The following is a 17,169-nucleotide window of genomic DNA, read 5'->3' as shown; positions in this document are numbered from 1 at the left end:
TTTAGCGCCTCGAAACACTGTATAGGCGCGTTATAAATGCCTTATCATATCATATCATATCATACCAAGAGCACTGATGGAGCATATCTTTGATGTCACTGTGTCGTTAGAAAGTCTATGGAAAAGGACCAGCTACCTCCGTAGGCTCTTCTAGGCATCCTTGAGGGTGGAGAGAGTATCCTCAAGTCTCCTTAGCGCAAGAGACTGGTGGAGCTCGTATATCTACTAGGCAGCTACCATAGGAATTCGGATCGTAGGTTTCTTTAGTTGCTATGGACAGGCTACCGTTATAGTCTTACTAGATATCTTCTTGGTTCTATGTACGCTCCTAGCAGCCGTCTACTAACTGCGATATCAGGATCCCAAGTCTGCGTTATCTTCCCAGATATTGTATTGTGTGCGTACTAAACCTTTGAAGGCCGGTCTTCAGCTGATGGGGAGCCAGTGCAGTACTCTGAGGTTGGGGGTCATATGTTTTCTGGGCGAGAGCGCAAGGAGCTGTCTGACTGCTGAGGTTTGGATCTGTTGCAGAGTCTGCGCTGGCGTGCTGGGACGCTGAGATAGAGTGTGTTTGCTTAGTCTAGGAGGGAGGTGATGAGGGCCAGTATTGCAGAAACTCTTTGAGGATAGGGGAGGTAGAGAAAGATTCACTTTAGAATGCTTAAGTGGACGTGGCAGGTACTGGATACAGAGTTCTAGTGTTTGGAGAGAGAGGTCTGTGTGCATGGTGCATCCAAGATTTTTAATGCAGGTGGAGGCGGCAGGTGGGGCTCCCAGTGCTTGTGGCCATGGTATAGGTTGGGCGATGAGTGCAGTTTTGCTGCATATTATGATTTCTGATTTGCCTGGTTTAGAATAAGGTGGTTGGTCGTCATTCATAGGTCGATATCCAAGAGGCGAGAGGCGAGGTCGGGAAGTGAGTCTTGGGAATTTCGAAGATGATCTGGATGTTGTCTATGTAATTGTAGCAGGTAAGGTTGTCAGAGCGGATGAGAGCCAGAAGTGGGCTTAGGTAGAGGCTGAAGAGCAGGAGTGAAACGGAGGCTCCTTCTGGGACCCTCTTTTGTGACGGGTGAGGGGTAGAGGAGAAAGGTAGTAGAAGAATGATTTGTGAGTGATTAGAAATGAATGAGGAGATCCAATTGAGGGCAGAGTCTTTGATGCCTAGGGTGAGGAGCCTGTTCCTAAGTATTGTGTGGTCGATGGTGTCAAAGGCCGCCGTGGATCGAGGCAGATGAGTGCAGCGCATTCTTCCGCATCGGCAGTTGTTTTTAGGTCATCCTAGATAGAGACCAGAGAGACTGTCATTCCACAGAGGGCTCGGAGCTCCGATTCGGATAGGTCGAGGAGTCGATTGGCTTCTGCGGTGAGTGTGTTTCTACTGAGTGGATTATCGTCTTTGTCGGAGAGCTGCTCTGTGGCCCCTATCCAGGTGAGTGTGGTTCTGTGGAGTGAATTATCATCTTTGCCAGAGACCTGCGCCATGGCTCCCGTCCAGGTGAGTGTGCTTCTCTGGAGCAGATTTTGGTCTTTGCCGGAGAGGTGTTCTGTGGCTCCCGTCCAGGTGAGTGTGGTTCTCTGGACTGGATTATCACCTTTGCCGGAGAGGTGCTCTGTGGCTCCTGTCCAGGTGAGTGTGGTTCTCTGGACTGGATTATCACCTTTGCTGGAGAGGTGCTCTGTGACTCTCGTCAATATGTGCTGCTAATTTGCACACATTGTCCTATGCTCACCGCATGACATACGCATAGACCTGTGTACTCTGGGAGGACAAAGCCTACAGGTGCCGTTCCCTCTGTAATATTTAGTTGGGCTATGACAGGAGGATTATGTGATGTATCTCTATAAGGGAGAGGGCCAAACATTCCCCCTGACATGGCCAGCCTAATTAAATAACAAAGACTCCATGGATCCACCCTGTCCTTTTGTTGGACCCTGCAGTTGGTGGCAACGATTCACATACTCAGGAACACCAAAACTCACCTTCTGGAACTCAGGAACACCAAAACTCACCTTCTGATTGGCTCTTTACGGATCATCCCTTTATCCCACATCCTTCTTTCCAGGCCCACCTGCCAAAGGGCAATTTGAAACCGCTGGTCGTTCTATGAGTGCACCCCCCTAAACATCCTATTGTCGATTCATGGTCTCGTCGACCTTGTATGTATCAGCTGGTTCCGTTCCCAGCGACTACTGTCTCCTGGGACGATCTGCTTAGATCATTCTCCCAGCATCCCACTACCCTAGAGCTTCCGGCCAATTTTTCCTCTGTGGCCTACCAAGCAGGTATTCTCTGCGTCACCCCCATGTGATTCGGCACTGATGGTGCGGCGATACCCCACGTGTTATGCCACCACATTTATCTCACGCTCTTACTCTGCACACCAGAGCCACTCATGTCCCCCCTTGTGTACCCTCAGCCCACTCAGGTCCCATGGCTTCTCGGGCTGCATGTGTGCTTTAAGCACCTGTAGCAGAGGAAAGGGACACAGACCCCTTAAGAGGGAGGGACCGCAAAGGAACGAGGGGAGCTAGGGGAGGAAGGGAAGGGGAGCGGAGAGGGGAAGGAAGCAACAGAATGTGTTTGGAGATTAAAGGAGTTACACGCACCCAGCTGGTGTCCCGTGTCATATGTATATGGGCGCCATTGAGTTATAACAACTGGCATGGAAGCGCTGGAGCCCACGCCACCCGAGGAGGAAGTGGTGACAGCCAGCTGCGTGGAGGGCAATGACTGCAAGTGAATCCAGACTGCAAGGATGCCGGAGAAGAAGACACCGCTCCAACGGACGTAAGGAGGAGGAACACAAAGATCCAGCTGTCCGGATGGAGCCGGACCTAAAAGGACACTGTATGGAGCCGAACGGTGAAGCTGCAGGAGGACGCATCTGCGGGGGAGGAGACCAATGAGCATTATTCCGGCGGTAAGGAGGACAGCTAGGGTGTGGCCAGAAGGGTCCGGAGAAAGCGGTGAGCGTTGCCACGCATCACTACTCTCATACGACCTCAGATCAGGCACGAGCCGCCCGGTAGAGGCATGACACTGCCATGTGCAAGACACACATGGTAAAGGAGGCACCAGCAGGAAACGACCTTGTGCAACACACACGTGTGCAAAGGAGGCGCTAGCACGCATTTTGAAGGGTCACACTCCATATGACACGTGCTCCAGCTATCAAAAAATAAATAAAGAGAAAGAAGTTGCCTCCAAAAGAGAGGGGGAACAAAAAGGATACCCACAACAGGTACACAGTAAAACAGAATACCACAGAGAACGAAGGCAACAGGAAGCTCTACCATTCCCTGAATGTCCAGATGGGGTGCGATGCTCTCAAAATCATAACGCATTGCTGTGCAAGATTCCCTGGCTCCACACATGATGCCATGGTGCTGCGCAACTCCACGCTTCCCCGGTATATGACACGACACACTGCACAACGTACCTGAATGCTGGGTGGGTCTAACCACAGGGCCATGAGGGGTGTTGATTGGGGGGGCAAATCACAAGCATAGGCAACGTGTCTGCTGGCTGGCCCATGAGGGGTGTTGATTGGGGGCGGAGATCACAAGCATAGGGAATGTGTCTGCTGGCTGGGCCATGGGGGTTGTTGATTGGGGGGGTCACAAGCATAGGCAACCTGTATGGTGGCTGGCCCATGAAGGGTGTTGATTGGGGGGGACCACAAGCATAGGCAACGTGTCTGCTGGCTGGCCCATGAGGGGAGTTGATTGGGGGGGACCACAAGCATAGGCAACATGTCTGCTGGCTGGCCCATGAGGGGAGTTGATTGGGGGGGACCACAAGCATAGGCAACGTGTCTGCTGGCTGGCCCATGAGGCGAGTTGATTGGGGGGGACCACAAGCATAGGCAACGTGTCTGCTGGCTGGCCCATGAGGGGAGTTGATTGGGGGGGACCACAAGCATAGGCAACATGTCTGCTGGCTGGCCCATGAGGGGAGTTGATTGGGGGGACCACAAGCATAGGCAACGTGTCTGCTGGCTGGCCCATGAGGGGTGTTGATTGGGGGGGGAATTACAAGCATAGGCAACCTGTCTGCTGGCTCGGCCATGGGGGTTGTTGATTGGCGGGGGGAATCACAAGCATAGGCAATGTGTCTGCTGGCTGGGCCATGAGGGGTGTTGATTGGGGGGACCACAAGAATAGGCAATGTGTCTGCTGGCTGGGCCATGAGGGTTGTTGGAACATAGCACCGGATTGCATGCATGAGGAGCACAAGTGCACACCACATGCATGAATCCATAATCACCCCTGAAAATAGGTGTAAACATTATCATGAATGCAATGAAGTGCAGATAGACTGCGTTGGGCAATAGAAGTCAAAGTCGCATGAGGAACAAGACCTAGATACCCCTACACCCCCAAACTGCACATTTACAAATCACACACGTAGAATGGAACAAGACCACACACAGCATCCTAGGTCCCTAAAACTGTGATCCTAGTTAATTCACCAGACTGTGGGAAACAGGAAATGGATGCAGATGTGGCATGCCTACACAGTAGTGCGCACATGCAAGCAACATACACAGTGCTCACACCAGCACACGCATCAGGAACATCATAAGACATGGACGACAGGTACCACAAGGCACCACTCTGCAGTCACAATGCATGAAATACAGGAGCACATCAAAGGAAATCACGAGTCATGCTGCCATGCCTGAGCTAAATACAACTGCCATACAGAGAAATCGCAGTCACTGCACTCACTCCACAGGTACACCGCAGACCAGTATACCTGTCTTGTCACCTTAAGAGACACCTCCAAGTACAATGGTTCAAGTATGGAAACAATTGTAATCACCAATCAGTTACCACCACCAATATGTGATTGAGAGGTGCAGGACTCATCCAAAGTACCTCATTCCCACCATGCTAGTCCCCACCCAGCCGTATCTCAGAAATGTAATCCTTCAACCTGCTGCCCATAACACCAATGTGAATGTGCCTTAGTCATATGGGGGAAGGTGTTGATGGACAAGTACATGGTGACATCAAGTAGTCGAATGCATGATTTGGAAACCACTGAGTTTAATGAAGCACATTAGGCAAATGTGATATTATGCACTGCGCATTCATAGTCCATTCTCATTGGTAACCAATCCAGCAGATGTGAGCACATCATGGGCTTTTAGACTTCATTTGTGAGAGTGTTGTGTCTGATTGAATGGTCCTTGGGACCTGGACAACACCCCCCCCCCCACAACTCCCCCAACCATGGATCATCCCTAGTACACTTAACTGGTTATTTGAATAAGGAACATGTCAAGTGCAGTCATGCATATTCTGTTGCATGTAATCATGAACACTGTACAGGCAGTGCTTACAAGGAATTTCCCAATTAATCACAAGTACACTTTCTATTGCTCCCATGCACGTGATGCTGGGTATCCCCTGAAGCCATGGCTCCTGACACCCATCAGGAAACCAGTGAACAGGCACGAGGTGTACTACAACCGTGCACATGCACGCACTCGTGTCATGATTGAGCAGACCTTTGGGCTGCTGAAGGCCCGGTTGCGTTGCCTCAGCAGGTCGGGTGGGGCACTCATTTACAGGCAGAAGAAGGTGGGCAAGATTGTGTTAGTATGTGCCATGCTACACAACATGTGTATCCGACGCAACGTACCCCTGCCCCCTGACATGGACATGATGCCACCTGAAGATGAGGATGATGATGGGGGAGATGGTGGAAATTCTCAGCCCCACAATGTGAATGAAGGGCGTGAGACACGCCAAGGTGTAATGGACTGGAGAAGATGGCACTGGTGATGGGTCACACTGGGCACTGGGCACTATACATAATTACATTGACACACACTGAAGAAACAATGTCCAGTCATGTGATTTTCTTTCTCATAAATGCTGTATTGATCAAACAAAAACTATGCACATTTGGCAATGCAGTACTACCACCAATATCTACATGAGTTGCCCCCTTAACCCCATCCTCCACTACCCCCACACTCAATAAACCAACTCTCCCTCCCCCACTACCTCCAAACCCAATATCCCAACACCCCCTCCCCAATTCCCCCCACACCCAATACGCCAACTCTCCCCCAACTCCCCAATGCATGAAATACAGGAGCCCAGCAAAGGAAATCACGAGTCATGCTGCCATGCCTGAGCTAAATCCAACTGCCATACAAAGAAATCTCAGTCACTGCACTCACTCCACAGGTACATCGCAGACCAGTATGCCTGTCTTGTCACCTTAAGGGACACCTTCAAGTACAATGGGTCAAGTATGGAAACGATTGTAATTCCCTAACTCCCCTCACCAACTACCAACACAACCTCACACGTACTGCAACTCAACATGCAATTCATAGTTCCATTATTCAGGGTCCCTTTTTGGAGGGGGGGGGCTGAGCCTCTGTGTTGCACAATTTACTGCCAGCGACGTACAGGGCTCGTCTGAGTGGAACTGGCCGGTGTGCTGCTCTGCGATGGACTGGGTTGGGGGGTTGTGTTCACAGTATGTTGCTCAGCAATGGCATTTTCCCATTGTGTAATGGACTGCGCAAGGGCTGTCTTTGCTGCATTGCCCTCACGGATGTGCCTGGCAAGGCGGTACACAGCCCTGCTCACCATCCTAGCATTCCAGGCCCTCCTGCATGGCCTGGAATGTTACCTCAGTGCCCGACAAGAACTGGGTCACCAGGCACTTCCATGCGTGTCATTCGCCCCTCAATGTCCCCGATGTGCTGTGGCGCATGCGCTGCCAGTGGAGGTAGGCTGGGAGGGCTTGCAGGGCTGAAGACAGCTTCATCGCTGTACGTGTGTGGGGCAATGTCCTCCGCTGCGTTGTACGCACCTGAGTCATGTGCAGGTGCACTAGGCATGCTTCCCTTCATGGGTCGTGTTGTTTCGCCCTCTTCTTGCTGGCAGCGGTTTGGTGAGTCTACCACTTCCTCCTCACTTTGAAGTGCGGATTGAGCCGCCTGACCCTCCTCTCTCTGAACCGCTGAATGTACATCCTCAGGCTCACTGGCCACAGGGGATTGCAACTCTTCCCCTTGAAATGGCTCCGGTGCCCCTGATGTGGATTTTGGTTTGGGGGTCTTGGAGGCAGGAGTGGAGGTTGGTTTGGGGCCCTTGCTGTCAGGTGTGGATGTTGCCGGTAGCATTTTGCTGGCAGGAGTCATGGTTTCCTGGGGGGTCATTGCTAGATGTAGAAGGTGGCTCCTTGGGCTGCTGGCCGGCCAGTGTGTCCTCATGGCAGTGGGGCGGTGGCGTGAAAGGCGTTGGCATGCTTTGGTCTCGCCTTAGAGGTTGACGGCTGCTGGCTACGGCTGGTGTGCTCGCTCCGGCGCTGCTGTCCATCAGTTCTCTGGGAGGTAGGGGCATGCTCACCCTCGCTGTCTGTTCCAGTACCTGTGGGGGACAGTGAGGCAGGGCATTAGTTATGGGTGTGTACACATCCAACATGCATCGATGGTACTACATTCAGAGGCATGCACATTTTCATGGACATGTTGGAGGGCTTGGCATGGTGCACACAGGACTGGGAGGGTGCAGTGTCGGACCATCCTTATGGTGCGGACATGTTGTGCATGGTGTCTGTTGGGTGTACTTCAGGTGTGTAGAGGTTTGCGTGTTGTGTCCATGTCACAGGGGCTGTATGGCATGTGGTGTTTGATTGATGAACTGATGTGCACACATTCTGTACGTTGAGCCATTGATGTTTACACTGCATGCACGTACATGGTGGGTGTGTCAGGTGTAAACCTGGTGGAGGTGATGTGTGCATCTTGCCATGAGTTGTCACAGTGGGGAGGCCTGCATCTGTACAGTTATGTGTATGTGTGTGTGTGCATGCTGATGGTGCTTGTGTTGTCAATTAAGGGGTCATGTGTGGTGTGTCAGTGGGGTTTGTTGGTTGTGTTCGTGGCAGGTCCATTGTAGTTGTGTGGGAGGTGGCTTTAGGTAGGTGCTAATGCAGCATGGAATCGGTGTCACCTTCTTGCCTTTTTGACTTCTCCATTGGAGTTTGAGAGGAAGGTGTGTGGTGTGACTTTGGGATTACAGTAAGGGAGACTCACCATTATTATCTGTTGATCCAGCTTCCATCTCGGTAAATCCAACACCCTCAATGCCCTCCATGTTCATAACCGTGCTGCAGGTCTCCTCCCATGTGGCAAGCTTGATGGGCGATGGTGGACCGCCTTCTGAAGCATTTTTAAATATGGCCACCGGTGCATTTCCCATTCCGGCGCGATGACATTGCTTTCGGTGCCGGTGTTACCGGCATCGGCATACCAGTAATTACGGCATCATCTGTGCCGGTGACGGCACCTGCAGAATCGTGGATGCCAGTATCAAGGGTTTGGGGGCCGTTACCGGCATGCCGGTGCTACCATTACCGGCATGCAGGAATGCGCGTGCACGCTGACTCAGAATCTACCGTAGATGATGACAGTGCTACATGGACACGGTCAAACTCGTAATGAGGCCCAGTGGGTGCCATAGTCACCACCACACAATGACAGAACAGATATCCCGGTACAACCCGTCAAGAAGCATGGAGCACCAACCGACGTCCCCCAGTAGAGAGACAATGGTATGGTGTAGCTTAGAATTGCCCCACAAAGGCCAATGTCCAGCCATCGGACAGATGTGCATGAGATGCAGCCGAGAGAATCACTTCCAGGCCATGTGACAAGAGAAAACACCACTGCTGCCCACATATAGGCCACCTCCACAACCGACACCCAACAAGAGATATGACCCACCGAGAACACCCACCCTGTGACCGTACACAGAGAGAGACAGCGGGAAAATAGCCTAGAGCAGGAACATGGAGGCATACACCTCCCTACCAGGGTACATAGCTGTGGAACACCTAAAAATCGATCTACCGAGCATACACCCTGAGGTACCAGAATATCTCTACCCCGCACACCTCAACCATGCTGAGGAACAAAGATTTGGACGAGAACACTTTATGGGTGGCCCGTATGAAAACCCTCCAGTGGAAGAGGAACTTTCATCAGCAAAACCCTACTCGAACACGACAGATATAGAAAAGAATACGTCTGATTGATATATAACACCTCAGATGATAGTACAGCACCAAAAGTGATAGTGCAGATGGGAGGACTATGCATCCCATTTCTCATGGACACAGGGGCCACAGTGAATGTTATGAATAAAAGAACCTATGACATCATCGCAAGCGCCTATCCTTTACAACCATCACAAGCATGCATCTTCCAGTGGGGAGCAACAATTCCCCCCCAATCCAAAGGCCAATTCGTCTGTGACCTGATCCACAGAGGACGACACATATCCTCCATGATCCACATCATAAACAGCCCCATGATGGGGAGATGCCTACTCAGCTACAAGACGACCATAGCCTTAGCGCTAATCAACATTCACTACGACCAGTCCAAGACTATTCAGGGTGTACCCACAAACGCCCAGGACCTACAGACACTGTCGCAACGCAAATTGGACATTGACAAGCTGAAGGTGATGTTCCCTGAACTATACAAAGGAGTGGGAAAGCTAAGAGACACCATTACAGGACTCCACATTGACCCAAAAGTGAGACCCATACCACAACACCTTCGGGGATAGGGTTTCACTTACAAGCCCAAGTAACGCATGAACAGCAGCTCCTCCTCAAAAATGACATAATTGAGAGAGTAGACAGGCCCACCCCGTGGGTGTCCCCCCTGATAGGGGTACCCAAGTCTGACATCCGCCTACGCCTCTGCCTTGACATGTGGATTCCCAACACCACAATCCAAAGGGAGAGACACCCAAGGGCCAACATTGAAGATATGCAGGTAAGTCCTAACCAGGCCACCCGGTTTTCTAAGCTAGATCTAAACCAAGGCTATCACCAGCTGGTCATCGACCCGGCCTCAAGATCAATAACCACATTCACTACACAGGAAGGACTGTTCCGCTATAAGGGGCTCAATTTTGGGATATTGTCGGCAGCCAAAATATTTCAAGAAACGATACGTAGCTTGATTGCACCTGTTACAACCGCCTTCAACTACAGCAATGACATTTTAGTGCTTAGCATTACCCAGGAGCAGCATGATGACGCCTTAAAGTCGGTGTTCAATACCCTACATAAAGCCGGCCTCACCCTCAACAGACCGAAGTGCAGCATCAATAAACGTATCTTACGCTTCTTCGGTCATATCTTCTCTGACCAAGGGATCAGTGCCGACCAGATAAGATTAGCGCCATTGTGAACCTGGAGGCCTCGAACGACGTGGCAGAACTGTGTTCCTTCCTAGGATGGCGGGATACTGCGCCTGCTATCTCCCCCACTATGCAACACTAACCAACCCTCTCCGAAAACTTCTCAAGTAGGACCACCCGTTTGAATGGGACGAGCACTGTCAAAGGGCTTTCTGCACCATCAAGCAAGAACTGACCAACAACCGCCAGCTGGCATACATCAACCCCAACTGGGACACTGAGATCACTGTTGATGCCATTCCAGTGGGAATAGGTGCCATACTCGCTCAAACAGACCCAAATGACAAAACGAACGCATGGGTAGTTGCGTACGACAGCAGAGCACTATCTACCATCGAACAGGCATACTCCCAGGCTGAACGCGAAAGTCTAGCTGCAGTCTAGACGTGTGAAAAATTCCACCACTTCATCATTGGACAGACTTTCGTCCTCATCACGGACCATCAGGCGCTTCTCTCCCTGTTTGGGAACCCCAAGACCAAGATGCCACCACGCATAGAATGGTGACAGTGGGGAATCCAGTTACAAGAGTACGATTATACCATCGTCCACAAACCCGGAGGTGAAGGCAACCCAGCAGATTATTTATCACAACACTCCGAAGGTCCGGTGGATAACATCATGGAGCATGAGGTGGAAGCCTTTATTGCCTATCTATCCCTCAATGCCTTACCCCCGCCATCACAAACTACCTCTTTGCTGACAAGAGTAGGGCAGATCCCACCATCCAGGCGGCAATTCAGCTGACGAATAATAACAGGTGGCACCACTTGACAACAGAACACTTGTGAGCGAGGAGGTGACCTTCAGAGAATGGCAAAGATCCAAAAAGAACTCGCCATGACAGACCAAGGGACACTCCTGTGAGGAAACTGGCTAGTGGCCCCCAAGAGCCAAAGGAAAGCCCTAGTGATTATTGAACACGATGGCCACGGGGGGGTCACCAATACAAAAAAATACTGCAAAACAAAGTATAGTTTCCGTACGAGGACATGATAAGGCACTACACACCATGTGAAGTGACAGCGGCAAACAGACCCCCATGCCCGCTCCAAACAGTACGCTTACCAGAAGGACCCTGGCAAAGGGTAGCAAAGGACTTCTACGCGCCCCTAGAAGAAGGAGGACATTTGCTAGTGACCATCAACGAATACTCACGTTTTCCACTAGTACTGCATGTCCAATCCACAGCATTCCCCCATGTAGTGGGAGTGATAGATGAACTGCTCAGTGAGTGGGGAGTCCCCAACATGGTAAAGACAGACAACAGCCCACCGTTCCAGGGCCAAGACTTCCAGAGGTTTGCGACACTTTGAGTTCCACCACCAAAAAATGACACCACTATGGCCACAAGCCATTGGCATGGTGAACAGTTTATTGGCCGCCATAAAAAGGACACACCAGAAAGTAGCCGCAGACCTGATGCTGATGCCCAGGACCATTTCTCAAATGCTGAGGATCTATCGGAACACCCCGCATGAGACAACAGGACGAACACCCACAGAGCTCATGATAAAGTACTAGCTGAGGACTAGGCTACAACAGCTCGAAGTCTACACTCCGGTGGAAGATGCAGAGATTAGAGAGCAAGAGGGCGAGAAAAGGAGAAAGGCCAAAGAGTGGACAGATTGGAAAAGAAAGGCAGAAGGAAATCAGCTCCCGGTTGGTGAAGTAGTACTCATCAGGCAGAAGCATCAAAGAAAGACAGACACGTTGTATGACCCCAAGCCGCTCCTGGTCACCAACGTCAAAGGACCGATGGTCATGGCCATGGGAGAAGATGGAAAGATAATCCAGAATGCATCATTCTTCCGTAAGCTGCTCCAAGAGGACCCTGATGAGAATCCTCCCATGACAGAAGAAGAACCCAGGATGGAAGAGACAGTCGATCCCTCAGCAAGAGCATCCGAAGGGGAGACCTGCGAATCACCCAGCCGCCCATTCAGAGCTCCCCCCGCCTCATCGAACAGATGTAGGCCACAAACTTCCCTGATAAGCAACAAGGGGGGTGTTGCAGAGGAAAGGGACACAGACCCCTTAAGAGGGAGGGACCACAACGGTAAGAGGGGGTGCTAGGGGAGGAAGGGACAGGGAGTCGAGAGGGGAAGGAAGGAACAGAATATTTTTGGAGATTAAAGAAGTTACACGCACACAGCTGATGTCCTGTGTCATATGTGTGTGGGCGCCATTGAGTTATAACAGCACCTTTATTACAGTCGTCAATAATATCATGTCCTGTGTCTGGGTTGCCTTCCCATTATTCCCGCAGCTGGTAGGTATGCCCCCTGGACAACACTGTATTAGCACCTTTATTGCACTGATTTGGCACCATATTCCTGTGCAGCTCTAAACTCACCTTTCTGATGCCATTTCTCTGGCCTAGGCATCTCATACAGGCACAGGTAGGCATCTCATACAGGCACAGTTCCTACCTGTGCAGGTTTCTCTGGCCTAGGCATCTCATACGGGCACAGTTCCTACCTGTGCAGGTTTCTCTGGCCTAGGCATCTCATACGGGCACAGTTCCTACTGGTTTAGGTTTCTCTGGCCTAGGCATCTCATACGGCACACTTCCTGCCTGTGCAGGTTTCTCTGGCCTAGGCATCTCGTACGGGCACAGTTCCTACCTGTGCAGGTTTCTCTGGCCTAGGCATCTCATACGGCACACTTCCTGCCTGTGCAGGTTTCTCTGGCCTAGGCATCTCATACGGGCACACTTCCTACCTGTGCAGGTTTCTCTGGCCTAGGCATCTCATACGGGCACAGTTCCTACCTGTGCAGGTTTCTCTGGCCTAGGCATCTCATACGGGCACGCTTCCTACCTGTGCAGGTTTCTCTGGCCTAGGCATCTCATACGGGCACAGTTCCTACCTGTGCAGGTTTCTCTGGCCTAGGCATCTCATACGGCACACTTCCTGCCTGTGCAGGTTTCTCTGGCCTAGGCATCTCATACGGGCACAGTTCCTGCCTGTGCAGGTTTCTCTGGCCTAGGCATCTCATACGGCACACTTCCTGCATGTGCAGGTTTCTCTGGCCTAGGCATCTCATACGGGCACAGTTCCTACCTGTGCAGGTTTCTCTGGCCTAGGCATCTCATACGGCACACTTCCTGCCTGTGCAGGTTTCTCTGGCCTAGGCATCTCATACGGGCACAGTTCCTACCTGTGCAGGTTTCTCTGGCCTAGGCATCTCATACGGCACACTTCCTGCCTGTGCAGGTTTCTCTGGCCTAGGCATCTCATACGGGCACAGTTCCTACCTGTGCAGGTTTCTCTGGCCTAGGCATCTCATACGGGCACAGTTCCTACCTGTGCAGGTTTCTCTGGCCTAGGCATCTCATAGGGGCACAGTTCCTACCTGTGCAGGTTTCTCTGGCCTAGGCATCTCATACGGGCACAGTTCCTACCCGTGCAGGTTTCTCTGGCCTAGGCATCTCATACGGGCACAGTTCCTACCCGTGCAGGTTTCTCTGGCCTAGGCATCTCATACGGGCACAGTTCCTACCCGTGCAGGTTTCTCTGGTCTAGGCATCTCATACGGGCGCACACTTCCTGCCTGTGCAGGTTTCTCTGGCCTAGGCATCTCATACGGGCACAGTTCCTACCTGTGCAGGTTTCTCTGGCCTAGGCATCTCATACGGGCACAGTTCCTACCTGTGCAGGTTTCTCTGGCCTAGGCATCTCATACGGCACACTTCCTGCCTGTGCAGGTTTCTCTGGCCTAGGCATCTCATACGGGCACAGTTCCTACCTGTGCAGGTTTCTCTGGCCTAGGCATCTCATACGGGCACAGTTCCTACCTGTGCAGGTTTCTCTGGCCTAGGCATCTCATACGGCACACTTCCTGCCTGTGCAGGTTTCTCTGGTCTAGGCATCTCATACGGGCACAGTTCCTGCCTGTGCAGGTTTCTCTGGCCTAGGCATCTCATACGGGCACAGTTCCTACCTGTGCAGGTTTCTCTGGCCTAGGCATCTCATACGGCACACTTCCTGCCTGTGCAGGTTTCTCTGGCCTAGGCATCTCATACGGGCACAGTTCCTGCCTGTGCAGGTTTCTCTGGCCTAGGCATCTCATACAGGCACAGTTCCTACCTGTGCAGGTTTCTCTGGCCTAGGCATCCATTACGGCACACTTCATGCCTGTGCCGGTTTCTCTGGCCTAGGCATCTCATACAGGCACAGTTCCTGCCTGTGCAGGTTTCTCTGGCCTAGGCATCTCATACGGCACACTTCCTGCCTGTGCAGGTTTCTCTGGCCTAGGCATCTCATACGGGCACAGTTCCTACCTGTGCAGGTTTCTCTGGCCTAGGCATCTCATACGGCACACTTCCTGCCTGTGCAGGTTTCTCTGGTCTAGGCATCTCATACGGGCACAGTTCCTACCTGTGCAGGTTTCTCTGGCCTAGGCATCTCATACGGGCACACTTCCTGCCTGTGCAGGTTTCTCTGGCCTAGGCATCTCATACGGCACACTTCCTGCCTGTGCAGGTTTCTCCGGCCTAGGCATCTCATACGGGCACAGTTCCTACTGGTTCAGGTTTCTCTGGCCTAGGTATCTCATACGGACACAGTTCCTACCTGTGCAGGTTTCTCTGGCCTAGGCATCTCATACGGCACACTTCCTGCCTGTGCAGGTTTCTCTGGCCTAGGCATCTCATACGGCACACTTCCTGCCTGTGCAGGTTTCTCTGGCCTAGGCATCTCATACGGGCACAGTTCCTACTGGTTTAGGTTTCTCTGGCCTAGGCATCTCGTACGGGCACAATTCCTACATGTGTAGGTTTCTATGGCCTAGGCATCTCATACGGGCACAGTTCCTACTGGTTCAGGTTTCTCTGGCCTAGGCATCTCATACGGGCACAGTTCCTACCTGTGCAGGCTTCTCTGGCCTAGGCATCTCATACGGCACACTTCCTGCCTGTGCAGGTTTCTCTGGCCTAGGCATCTCATACGGGCACAGTTCCTACCTGTGCATGCTTCTCTGGCCTAGGCATCTCATGCGGGCACACTTCCTACCGGTGCAGGTTTCTCTGGTCTAGGCATCTCATGCGGGCACACTTCCTACCGGTGCAGGTTCCTCTGGCCTAGGCATTTCATGCCGACACACTTCCCACCAGTGCAGGTTTTTCTGGCTTAGAGATCTCATGCGGAAACACTTCTCACCTGTGCAGGTGTCTCTGGCCTAGGCATCTCATGCGGGCACACTTCCCACTGGTGCTGGTTTCTCTGGCCTAGGCATCTCACGCGGGCACACTTCCTACCTGTGCAGGTTTCTCTGGCCTAGGCATCTCATACGGGCACAGTTCCTACCTGTGCAGGTTTCTCTGGCCTAGGCATCTCATACGGGCACACTTCCTGCCTCCTGCCTGTGCAGGTTTCTCTGGCCTAGGCATCTCATACGGCACACTTCCTGCCTGTGCAGGTTTCTCCGGCCTAGGCATCTCATACGGGCACAGTTCCTACTGGTTCAGGTTTCTCTGGCCTAGGCATCTCATACGGACACAGTTCCTACCTGTGCAGGTTTCTCTGGCATAGCCATCTCATACGGCACACTTCCTGCCTGTGCAGGTTTCTCTGGCCTAGGCATCTCATAGGGCACACTTCCTGCCTGTGCAGGTTTCTCTGGCCTAGGCATCTCATACGGCACACTTCCTGCCTGTGCAGGTTTCTCTGGCCTAGGCATCTCATACGGGCACAGTTCCTACTGGTTTAGGTTTCTCTGGCCTAGGCATCTCATACGGGCACAGTTCCTACATGTGTAGGTTTGTATGGCCTAGGCATCTCATACGGGCACAGTTCCTACTGGTTCAGGTTTCTCTGGCCTAGGCATCTCACACGGGCACACTTCCTGCCTGTGCAGGTTTCTCTGGCCTAGGCATCTCATACGGCACACGTCCTGCCTGTGCAGGTTTCTCTGGCCTAGGCATCTCATACGGGCACAGTTCCTACCTGTGCATGCTTCTCTGGCCTAGGCATCTCATGCGGGCACTTCCTACCGGTGCAGGTTTCTCTGGCCTAGGCATCTCATACGGGCACACTTCCTACCTGTGCATGCTTCTCTGGCCTAGGCATCTCATGCGGGCACACTTCCTACCGGTGCAGGTTTCTCTGGCCTAGGCATCTCATGCGGGCACACTTCCTACCGGTGCAGGTTTCTCTGGCCTAGGTATCTCACGTGGGCACAATTCCTACCGGTGCAGGTTTCTCTGTCCTAGGTATATCACGCGGGCACACTTCATACCTGTGAAGGCTTCTCTGGCCTAGGCATCACACGCGGGCACACTTCCTACCTGTGCAGGCTTCTCTGGCCTAGGCATCTGACGCGGGCACACTTCCTACCGGTGCAGGTTTCTCTGGCCTAGGCATCTCACACGGGCACACTTCCTACCGGTGCAGGTTTCTCTGGTTTAGGCATCTCACACGGGCACACTTCCTACCTGTGCAGGCTTCTCTGGCCTAGGCATCTCACATGGGCACACTTCCTACCTGTGCAGGCTTCTCTGGCCTAGGCATTTCATGCGGGCACACTTCCTACTGGTGCAGGTTTCTCTGGCCTAGGCATCTCACGCGGGCACACTTCCTACCTGTGCAGGTTTCTCTGGCCTAGGCATCTCATACGGGCACTGTTCCTACCTGTGCAGGTTTCTCTGGCCTAGGCATCTCATACAGGCACAGTTCCTACCTGTGCAGGTTTCTCTGGCCTAGGCATCTCATACGGCACACTTCCTGCCTGTGCAGGTTTCTCTGGCCTAGGCATCTCATACGGGCACAGTTCCTACCTGTGCAGGTTTCTCTGGCCTAGGCATCTCATACGGCACACTTCCTGCCTGTGCAGGTTTCTCTGGCCTAGCCATCTCATTCGGGCACAGTTCCTACCTGTGCAGGTTTCTCTGGCCTAGGCATCTCATACAGGCAC

The sequence above is a fragment of the Ambystoma mexicanum genome, chromosome 12 (assembly GCF_040938575.1).
Source record: "Ambystoma mexicanum isolate Mex_15411 chromosome 12, UKY_AmexF1_1, whole genome shotgun sequence".
Lineage (NCBI taxonomy): Eukaryota > Metazoa > Chordata > Amphibia > Caudata > Ambystomatidae > Ambystoma > Ambystoma mexicanum.
Note: the sequence above shows the minus strand (reverse complement) of the source record.